The 9,478-nt window shown below is 48.2% G+C and overlaps 1 protein-coding gene across 1 annotated transcript in view; it reads left to right on the top strand.

Moving 5' to 3' along the window:
- GJC3 (gap junction protein gamma 3) overlaps positions 1-9,478 on the top strand; it is a 74,085-nt gene that overhangs the window by 12,040 nt on the left and 52,567 nt on the right. The window lies entirely within an intron of this gene.

Raw genomic sequence — 9,478 nt, 5'->3', positions numbered from 1 at the left:
CATTCCCTCTCAAAAAAGAGACACGTGTCTCAGAAAACCTGTTGTCAGAGGGCTTCCCCCCCCCCCACCCCTGTCCCGGGGCCCTGGATCAGAGACAGTGCCTGACCTGCTAATGCTCCCCCACTCCGCCAGAGAACAGCCAGATGGCCACTGCCACCTCCCTCCCTGTGCAAACATCTCTCACCCAGCCGAGTAAACAGGCCTCCCCGGGGAAAGAGGCGCCTCCATGCTGCTTCTGTGTGGTGTAGCCCAGAAACAAGGAGGCTGAGCCAGGGGCTCTGCACTTGGGTTATGTTTTCAATCCGGGCCCCCAAGCAACAGGGTCATCTGTCTTGGCTCCTTCTCTGTGTAAACAGGGCTGGCAGCCCATGTGGTTTGAGGACAGCCAGGCCCTGCTCTCCCTCCTCCCTGCAAACACATTACAAAGAATCTTTGTAACTGTCTCGCAGAGTGGCCCAGCCCAGAGGAAGGCAGCCCGCATCCGGGAGGGGTGAGGGGAGAGGAGGGTCTGGGGGTGGCAAGGGGAGGTGTCCAGCAACACCCCTGTACTGTATGATGTGGAGGCCTCAGCTTTGCTGTGTCTAACCACCAGGGGAGAGGATCTGTCCCCAGCAGCAGAAACTGGGGGAGGGGGGCTGAGAGAAAGGGAGGGAACTGGCCCGATATCCTGCAGTCCCAGCACCTTCCCTCCCATAGCATTTCAGGTGTGGTTAAAAAAAAAGGACTGAGCCCCGGACGCCTGGGGGCTCAGTCTGTTAAGTGTCTGCCTTTGGCTCAGGTCATGATCCCAGGGTCTTTCATGAGGCTCCCTGCTCAGCGGGAAGCCAGCTTCTCCATCTCTCTGCAGCTCTCCCTGATTGCGCTCTCTTGCTCTGTCAAATAAATAAAATCTTAAAAAAAAAAAAAAAGGACTAAGCCTCCTCTCCAAGCTGCACAGGACAGAAGAAAGAATATTAGTTGGAAGGTTGAGAAAACAAATAATATTCCTGCCTCCACCCCCCAGTGAGCTGTGTGCCCTTTGGATGGTGCCTTAACGTCTCTGAGTTTCCTTGTTTGGATAAATTAGAATTATACTCTCTGCTATTCCTTAAGCCCCCTCGATGTTACAGGGACTTTAGGTATGTTAATTTATTAATCCACACCACTACCCAATGAGGTTGGAATGGTTATCCCCACTTTAGAGATAAAGAAAGTGAGACTTGGCAAGCAGAACGGACTTGCACCGAAATACACACCGAGTGGCAGAAGGAGCTCTTCTCTCTGCCAAATCCCCATCCTGCCCCTGCAACTAAGAAAGGTGGGACTTCTTCCCTTGATGTGAAAGTCGAGACTAGACAGGTACTGGCCTACTTAGAAAGGTCTTTATTGCTGGAAACAGAGGCTCTGACTCAGATAAGCCCGTGGCCTGGGAGTCAGGGCTCTGGCTCTGAGCCCCCACCTTTCCCAGAGATCTCCTCCTCCGGCCCTCATTTATCACCTTGGTTAAAATCCAGGGAAAGAGAACAATCAACAACTTGTTCCACCCCCGGGGGAGAACTTGGCAGCAAGTCTTGGAGTCCCTGTTACCACTGCTTCCATTCCAAGGCAATTCATAAACGTCTATATTTCCATGGCCCATCTTGGAGGCTGCGTGGGGGAGGGAGAAAACCTGTAACCCTTATACGTTCAGACAAAAATGAGCGCTAGGAGGCTTTGCTAAGGGAAGAGGAAGCCGGGTTCAGAGGATTTTTTATTTTTTAAGACTTATTCATTTATTTGAGAGAGATAGAGCACGAGTGGGAGGGATAGACAATCTCAAGCCAACTCCGTGCCGAGAGTGGAGTCTGACAGGGGTCTCGATCTCACGACCCCGAGATCATGACCTGAGCCAAAGCCAAGAGTCAGACGCTCAACCGACTGAGCCCCCCCAGGCGCCCCAAGGTTCAGAGGATTTTGACGATAATCTCTCAACGATGATATTCCAGGAGGAGGTTCCATAAATTCCTGCCACTGGGCCAAGTGCAGCCCGCCCCATGTTTTTGTAGTCAGAGATCGAAGAATTTTATGTTTTTAAATCGTTGAAAAAAGGGGCACCTGGGGGGCTCAGTTGGTTAAGCGTTTGCCGCAGGCACAGGTCATGATCCCGGCGCCCTGGGTTCGAGCCCCGCGGCATCAGGCTCTCTGCTCAGTGGCAAGTCTGCTTCTCCCTCTCCCTTTGCCCCTCCACCCTGCTCGTGCTCTCTTTCTCTCTCTCTCTCTCTCTCAGATGAACACATAAAACATCTTCAAAAAAAATTGTTGAAAAAAAATAAAAAGAATGGTGACATGTGAAAATTATACGAAATTCCAATTTCAGTGTCCATAAATACAGAGATTTTGGAATGCAGCCGTGCTCCTTCGTTTATACAGCGCCTGTGGTTGCTTCTGCACTACGGTGGCAGAGTTGAGCGGTTGTGACATCAACCATGTGGCCCGAAAAGCCTAAAATATTTACCATCTGGCCCTTTCCAAAAGAAAGTTTGCGGTCTCCCGTTCTAGGAAAAAGCCCGTGTTGAGGGGGAGGGTGTCGCCGTCCTGGAGGCGGGTATTTATAGAATCCCTTGTTTTCCGTAGAGCACCCACACCTTAACTGGGCCCGGTGTCCTCGGGGCCAGTTGGGTCTCGTTGGCAGCCTGAGGGGCGTGGCCTCTCAGACCCACAGTCCCTCGGTCCTGCTGTCCCAGGTCCCACCCTTCAAAGGTCAAGCCCTTTTCTCCCCCACATCCAGAGTGCTGGCAGCCAGGCTTGGGCTCCTCAGGAGGGAGACTGGAGGGTTTTCCCCTGGCAAGACTGACCAAGAGACAAGATTAAGACACTGGCAGTTGGGGGGCGCCTGGGTGGCTCAGCCGTTAAGCGTCTGCCTTCGGCTCAGGTCATGATCCCAGGGTCCTGGAATCGAGCCCCACATCGGGCTCCCCGCTCGGCGGGAAGCCTGCTTCTCCCTCTCCCACTCCTCTTGCTTGTGTTCCCTCTCTCGCTGTCTCTCTCTGTCAAATAAAAGAATAAAATCTTAAAAAAAAAAAAAGACACTGACAGTTGGGAGTCTAATTCCCACCGGATCCCCTAAGGGAAGCTCCTAGTGGACAAAGCCTGCCCACATGCAGAGCCTTGCTGGGAACTTCCCAGAGTCCCACGCTGACATGTGTGAATGGACAGCCAAGACGGTCGAGGAAAGCCCTTATTTTAAGGATGGGTGTGGTGAGGGCCAGGTTTGGGCTGATCAAGGAAGACAGGACACCCTGTGACAGTGCCGTCCGACGTGTTTTCCTGGGTGGAGCGTGCACAGGATTGCACGAAAGGGGCCTTGCACAGACAGCTGGAGCATACGGTGGGGGGCGGGGAGTAGGGCAAAAGAACACTCAGAAGAGAGGGGACTAGGTGGAGAGGACTTGCCTGTCTAGGTGATGTCACTCAACAGCACAGTGGGGAGCTTCTGGGTCAGGGAACCCTAAGAGCAGCATTGGCTTGGGGGCTTTTATAGTCCTGGGGTTGGTCTTATCTCGAGCTACCTGATGTTGGGTGCAGTTTTGCAAAGCAGGCAGGCTCTGCGTGGCTGAAAACACGTTTGGGTGGCTATATTTAAAGCAATAGGATGTGTAAGAATTTGAGTTTAGCACCGGTGGCCTTTGAGCCTGCTGTGAAGTCAACAACACAGGGGCCATCTTTAGCCTGTTTCAACAGGCCACAGCAAGAGCAAGACCGGGAAACCATGGCAATGTGGGAGCAGAAGGAAGCATCTAACCAAACCTCTGCTGTTAATGTCCACGGAGATACGAGAAGAAATTGCAGGATGCTTTATAAAAGGAACATTCAGAAAAAAGGAGGCGTATCTTGGAAATAATATTGCAAATATCAAATAGAGCAAAGATGAAAAATTCATTGGGAGTGAAGGTTAAGGAAATAGGCCAGCAAACAACGAAAAGACCAAGAGGTTGGAAATATGAGTGAAAAACATCAAAATTGGAGAAGTCAACCCAGGAGCTCCCACAGCTAAAGTTCAGAAATTTTGGAAAGAGAATGGAGGAAGTGAAGTAGAGGGAAATCCTCAAAAAAGGAATTAAGGAAAATGTCACAGAAATCCAGAACACGTACGGTCCACTGCATGCTCAGCAAAAATGAATTTGGGAAGGGAGTCTGGGTGGCTCAGTCGGTTAAGCTTCTGCCTTTGGCTTGGGTGGTGATCCCAGGGTCCTGGGATCAAGCCCCATGTCTGGCTCCCTGCTTGGCGGGGAGCCTGCTTCTCCCTTTCCCTCTGCCTGTCACTCCCCCTGCTTGTGCTCTCTCTCTCTCTCTCTGTTAAATAAATAAATAAAATCTTAAAAAAAAAAAAAAAAGATCCTGGAGTCCCCAGATTGAACCCCCTATCAGGCTCTCTGCTCAGCGGGGAGTCTGCTTCTCCCTCTCCCTCTGCTCCTCCCCTCCTCATGCGTGCGTGTGCTCTCTCTCTCTCCAACTAAATAAATAAAATATTTTAAATAAATGAATTTGGGAAAGAAAGAAATAACACCTACTCATTGATGTGAAATTTACTGCTCAAAGGTTTCCAGAAACAAAAGAAGAGGTCTCATATAGAGGACTAAGAATCAGAATGCTTCTGGATTTCTTAATGGCAACACCAGAAGCTGGAAGACAAAATTCCAAGGAAAGATAATGTCCAAACTAGAATTTTATACCCAAACTGGAAAAAGGGTGATGAGGAGAGCGAAAGGACATTTTCAGATATGCAAGGTCTCAAAATATTTACTTGGCCAGCACTCTGTCTCAGGAAGCTTATGGAAAGATATGCATCACCCAAAGAAGTTGTACTCAGGAGAGATACGGGATGCAGCAGCAGGAGACCCAGCATGGGGTGGGGCTGGGGCTGAGCTTGGGTCTAGGGCTCCCTGAGTGCTGCTGACGGGAGACAGGTGTCATGAGGCGACGGGTGTGCGGGAGCTGGGACAGCAGCCTGGCCATTTTGGAGCAGGAAGAAAGAGCTCTAGGATTTTTCTTTTTCCCCTTCTTCCTCTCCCCCTCCTCCTCCTTCTTCTTTAAATATTTTATTTTTTAAAAATATTTATTTATTTATTAGAGGCAGGGAGAGGGACAGGGGGAGAGGGAGAGAGAGAATCTCAAGCAGACTCCAAGCCCATGTGAAGCCCAACACAGGGCTCGATCTCACGACTCTGAGATCATGACCTGAGCCCAAATCAAGAGTTGGACACTCAACCGACTGAGCCACCCGGGAGCCCTGAAAAGATTTTATTTTTTAGTAACCTCTACACCCAACCTGGGGCTTGAACTCTCAACCCTGAGATCAAAGGTCACACGGTCTGCCAACCGAGCCAGCTGGGCGCCCCAAAAAAGCGCCAGCAGTTTTCTAGAGAGTAAACTACACGGCCTGCTGTGCTCAGGTTAGACATTAAATTGTTCTCAAAACCTAAAAATGCCATTGTTCCCCTATGGAAAAGGACTTTTTTGCATTTCTTAACCCCCCCCCCATTTTTTTGTTTTGTTGTTGTTGTTTGACAATTTTTTTTTTTTAACAGGAGAAAATCAAATTTAATCGGAGTACCTTTGGGGAATCCACACAGACAGGAAATTCTGAAGACAATGAGCCAACACAAACTTATATATAAGCTAAAGAAAAAGATAAGGGTGTGAGGACACAAAGGGGAGAAAAGTCACCATCAGGAAGGTGAAAGGAGATGTTTGGAAAAACTAGATTGGGGACTCTGTTAATACCCCTCTGGCAGGCTCTCCTTCCAATGTAAATTTAGGCAGTCGTGGGGGAGGCAGAGCACCTTTCCTGCAGTCTGCTGGGTTTTTATTCCTTTTAATTCAAAATGATCTTTTCCTTCTTTTTTCTTTTCTTTCCTTCTCTTTTCTCTTCTTTCTCTTTTTTCTTTTCTTTTCTTTTTTAAGCTGACTCCATACCCAGTGTGAAGCCCAATGCGGGGCTTGAACTCAGGACACTGAGATCAGGTCCTGGATTGAGATCATGAGTCTGATGCTTAACCGACTGAGCCACCCAGGTGCCCCGTCCCTCGAAATAATCTTTATGCCAAAGTGGCACATTTTGGATGTCTCATCCTGCAGCCCTTCAGTCCCCTTGTCTGGTACTTCCCTGGAAGTTCCACATGTTACAAGTTGAGTGGTAAATAGTTGGTCTCTTTGAGCCAGTCTTAGTCCTGATGACAGGTCAGTTTAGTTAAACTCGTTTTAAGAGGTGGTGATTATTCAGCGATTTTCAAAAAGCAATCAAGTCCTTCAGGTTTTCCACATCATTTGTCATTTGTGCATCTACTTGGTAAGAGCAAGAAGACAGAACTTCCTGGAAGGAATATTCTATCATCTGGTTGTCTCTGAATGGGAGATCATACTACCCTTTGCCTGAAACACCTTAATTTTCTTCTTTTACATTATGTAGCAAGCCCCCCCCCCCCCCCGCCCATGCACAAAACTCACGGGCTTTCCAGACAGCCTGGAGCCTGTTCTTTTTTTCTTTCTTTTCTTTTTCTTTTTTTAAAAGATTTTATTTATTTGACAAAGAGACAGCGAGAGAGGGAACACAAGCAGGGGGAGTGGGAGAGGGAGAAGCAGGCTTCCTACTGAGCAGGGAGCCCGATACGGGGGCTCGATCCCAGGACCCTGGGATCATGACCTGAGCCGAAGCCAGACGCTAAAGATTGAGCCCCCCAGGAGCCTGTTCTAAAATGCATGCACAGGTCTGGGAGACTGATGAGCGTGCGTCTCAGCCAGCCATGCTGACGCCTGGTGAGTCCTGTCACCCCCTCCGCTGGTGGTTCAGAACTTGAAAGACAGCTCTTGTCTTCCTTCTGGGCGGAGAAGAAAATAAGAGCCTCTATCTGGAGAAGGAGTTTAGTGAAAAGAGCCCGAGCCTTGAACCTAAGCTGACTTGACTCACTGGCAGAGCAACGGTCTACATCTCTGTTTCCTCATTAAGGTTCTGGGCATGATAATGCCAACCCCACAGGACCTTGCAGGATGGGTCTGGGTTTTAAAAGTGATCGCATCATGGATACAAAGTGTCTAGCAGCATTCCTGGTTCCCAGCAGGTGCCTGACACTTTGTGGCGGCTACGCTGGTTCCTGCTATACAGTTTCCACAGGGCTTTCCTCTGTCCTATCTCCCAGATCTTTCAAGTATTATGTCCTATTTAAAAACAGACAAACCAAGGCTCATCAACAGCCTAGTAGCATGGGATCGCTCCTCTGGGGCAGAGTGTGACCAGGCAATGTTCTAACACAGACAGAGCCCTTGGGAAGGGAACTTCCTTGAAAGAGCAATCATCCACCAGTGGTTTTACCTCCAGTCCCTTTACAGCTGCAGAATCGTGTGGTTGAGAACAGACTGGGTTATAGACCTGCTCCCAGAAAGAGGGCGTTTTAATGTTCCAGGTGGGACCAGAGGGATAAAGTGATGACAGGGGACAGAGTGGATTCACAAAATAATGTTTTTATAACCATTGCCTGAAAGGAAATTGGAAAACAAGTGCGTATGAGTCACTTTACTCTTGTAAATACATTTACTACATAAATGGGGTCAGAAATACCGGGGCAGTTTGCAAGAAGGTTTGAGAAATAAGCACTAAGTCCCAAGCAAAGGATAGAGTTTGTTTGTTTTATTTTTAAAGAGGCTCAGGGTTCTCTTTGAACATCACAAGGTAAATATTTGTGTCAAACCATGTTTTCAAAATGGCATATGGAAAGGGTTGTGCCACGGATTGAATTTTAAACAAATTCAGACTTCTTGAGTCCCTTAGAAATAACTTTTAAAAACCTGAGAGACTATTGTAATAACTGACAGAAAAGCAGGATTCATGTTTAATTGAGCAAATTATCTGCACATATGAGGCTTTCGTTTACTTTTCCTCTGACGAGAAATGTACAGAGAAACTAAGAAAGTTACGTCGGTAGGATCATTTCATGTAGGGCAAAGAACCCACAAGGTCCCTGAGGACATCATTGTGTAAAGGATGTGTGTAATGTTGACCGAGGCAGGAAAAATGAGTTAAATCATGTCCCCACAGGAAAGCGTCATAAATTTTAGCAAGATTTCCATGCAGAGTGATTAAAAGTGTTATTTCTCAAAACATTAGCAAGAAGCCAATACATGTGGTTTGGATGCAGAAAAAATTATGTACAACAGTAAAGTATTACAAGAGTAAAATACATATAAATGGTTATTTCTAATAAACAACAGAAATATATTCCAATAGTCTGTTTATAGATTGGCTCTTGGGAGTCCGGAGTTAATTTTCCCAACTAAACAGTGCCGCAGACATCAATTATGCCCTCACAAGCGCTTAGCTAAAACATAATGTAGCCCAAACACGGTAGACCTGCAGTGAAAAATAGCAGAAAACATTACCGTGGTTCCAGAGTCTAAGTACAAAAGGAAAACAATGCAACTGGGTTAGAAACGCTATTCCTTTTGGGGGCTAGTATTGAAGGATTCCAGCGAGAGATTACTTCTGTGGAGGCTCTGAGCGGTACTTGGGCTTTTAAATGTTTGAGGTGCTGGTAGCCCCCATGTCATTTCACATGGGTATTTGGGGTCTTCTCTCTCTCTCTCTCTTTTTTTTTTAAGATTTTATTTATTTATTTGACAGAGAGACAGCCAGCGAGAGAGGGAACACAGCAGGGGGAGTGGGAGAGGAAGAAGCAGGCTCCCAGCAGAAGAGCCAGATGTGGGGCTCGATCCCATAATGCTGGGATCACGCCCTGAGCCGAAGGCAGACGCTTAACGACTGCGCCACCCAGGCGCCCAGGGGGTCTTCTCTCTTAAGACGCTTGTATCTCTGGATAATTGTTGGTCAAATCAGCCATGATTAGCGTTGTATTGAAATTCACAAACGGAGTAAAGAGCGTGAGATGGAAAAGGACAGTACCTTCCCTAAGGTAAACGTCGGTGATAGAAAATGTCCGTATTGCAGGGACACAGAGAGGGAGCTTGCGTGCGTGTGTGCGAGGCTGCCTGACATGGCATAATGGAATAGTGAGCAGTGACGGGCAGGAAAGGGTGGTGCTGAGGACACGGTTTCCCTGAGGGGGTGAGAAAGAGGTGCCAGATTAGACGTGTCCTGCTTTGCTCCTGCTTCTTGGTCAGAGCCTTCAGGGGTAGTGGATGAGGAGGCGGGGTGGGGCTGGGGCAGGGGAGGGTGGGAGAGGAGGAGGCAGGGGCATCTGGCTACTGTCCTCACCACATTTGTCAGGTAGGCGCTTGTAACTTGAGGACTCCCTGGACTGTGTATACTTCAATCTCATCCACCCACGCCACTTCTCCCCACACGGTTTCCCAGTTTCTGATCACTGTGCATCTCTGCTCTAGATGCAAAGATTATTATCCATCGTGCCCTCTCCTGAGAAATTAAGGGGAAAAAACCTAGCTGGAGACGTTATGAAAGGACCAGAAGAAAGCGATGACCAGATAGTCTGCTTAGCTAGAATACGTTCCT

The sequence above is a fragment of the Ursus americanus genome, chromosome 2, assembly GCF_024610735.1.
Source record: "Ursus americanus isolate L20-20 chromosome 2, mUrsAme1.1.p, whole genome shotgun sequence".
NCBI lineage: Eukaryota > Metazoa > Chordata > Mammalia > Carnivora > Ursidae > Ursus > Ursus americanus.
This window is presented reverse-complemented; position numbering and strand designations above follow the sequence as displayed.